Source organism: Dipodomys ordii, unplaced genomic scaffold (genome assembly GCF_000151885.1).
Source record: "Dipodomys ordii isolate 6190 unplaced genomic scaffold, Dord_2.0 Scaffold15, whole genome shotgun sequence".
NCBI lineage: Eukaryota > Metazoa > Chordata > Mammalia > Rodentia > Heteromyidae > Dipodomys > Dipodomys ordii.
In genome coordinates this window covers 16,435,571-16,437,015 of record NW_012267231.1, presented here as the reverse complement: position 1 = coordinate 16,437,015, position 1,445 = coordinate 16,435,571, and the positions used below count along the sequence as shown (strand labels likewise).

Below are 1,445 nucleotides of genomic sequence, written 5' to 3'. Positions count from 1 at the left end.
AGGGACAGCGCCCAGGCCCAGAGTTCAAGCCCCACGACCGACAAAAGAATGAAATAAAGTTAGAAGACAAATAAGAAAGCAGTTAATTTTGTTTCTATTTTGTGACTTCAAATCCCATCAGTGCTCAGGAAGTGCGCCTTCATCCCTGGGGACCAAGAAGGCCCAGTGTCCCCAGGCAGGTGGGGGGAGGGAAGGGTGTCTGCTGCGCAGCCGTGCTGAGGCCCAGGGCCCGGCATCCCTTGGGCCAGGCCGGGAGAAGATGAGGCTGGGGGGTGGGGCGGGGCGGGGAGACTCTGGGGGCTGGATGGGACACGGGCACATGCCTTCCGACTCAGGGTAACGGGGACATGGCCACAGGGTCCCCAGAGGCAAAGCTCACTGGGTCATCTGTCGCAGTAAGACCTGGGTGCCGCCTGCATCTCCCATGACAGAGATGGGGGAACGAAGCCAGCTCTCTGAAGGAGTATTACTCGGCCGTTAAAAATGACCAGGGGACTCGCAAGGACCCAGAGCGACCGTGTGTGTTCCTCTCCTTGGGAACGTGGGTGAGGCCAGGAGCCCAGTCCCCCCCAACACCCCCCACCCATCCACAGTGCCCGCTCCGGTGGCAGACCCATTTCACAGGTGGAGACGCTGAGGTCTAGAGGAGCCAAATACAGTTTCCAGCTCCGGGGAGAGTCAGGGCTCTCCCTTGGAGGACAGACTCTGAGGCCGGCTCCTCCCACAAGGAAGGGCCTGGTCGCATACGCCTGGCTACCAACCCGCTTCTGACTTAAGGAACTCTACGATCGCACAGGGCCCTCGGGCAGCGGGCAGCTGCTGGTTCTAACCCCGGCAGGCTGCATGCCTGTCCTGTGGAGGAGAGGAGACTTCCCTGACTGCTCAAGCAGGGAAACTGAGGCACAGAAAGGGGGGGCTACCCAAGGGCAAAGGACACTTCTAGTCTTCAAACACTTCACGTTCTGGCTCTGTCAGAAAAGTGAGGGGAAATGGGGCGCAGGGGCAGGGGATGGGAATACACACCCTTCCCTCCTCTCTCTCTGTCTCTCTCTGTCTCTTTCTCTGTCTCTGTCTGTCTGTCTGTCTCTCTCTCTCTCTTCTTTTGTCAGTCCTGGGGCTTGAGCTCAGGACCTGGGCCCTGTCCCTGAGCTTCTTTTGCTCAAGGCTAGCGCTCTACCACTTGAGCCACAGCAACTCTTGCTGCTTTTTCTATGTGGTACTAAAAAATCAAACTAAGGGCTTCATTCTAGACAAGCACGCTATCACTAGGCCACATTCCCAGCCCTGCATTTTTATTTTGTGCAAATTATTTATTGCAATTAGTGTGTGTGTGTGTGTGTGTGTGTGTGTGTGTGTTGGTCATGAGACTTGAACTCAGGGCCTGGACAATGTCCTTGAGCTTTTGTGCTTAAGGCTGGTGCTCTACCACTTGAGCCACAGCTCCA

The 1,445-nt window shown here is 56.5% G+C and overlaps 1 protein-coding gene across 1 annotated transcript in view; it reads right to left on the bottom strand.

Moving 5' to 3' along the window:
* The window catches only part of Lingo1 (leucine rich repeat and Ig domain containing 1), a 59,216-nt gene that overhangs the window by 57,128 nt on the left and 643 nt on the right, over positions 1–1,445 (bottom strand). The window lies entirely within an intron of this gene.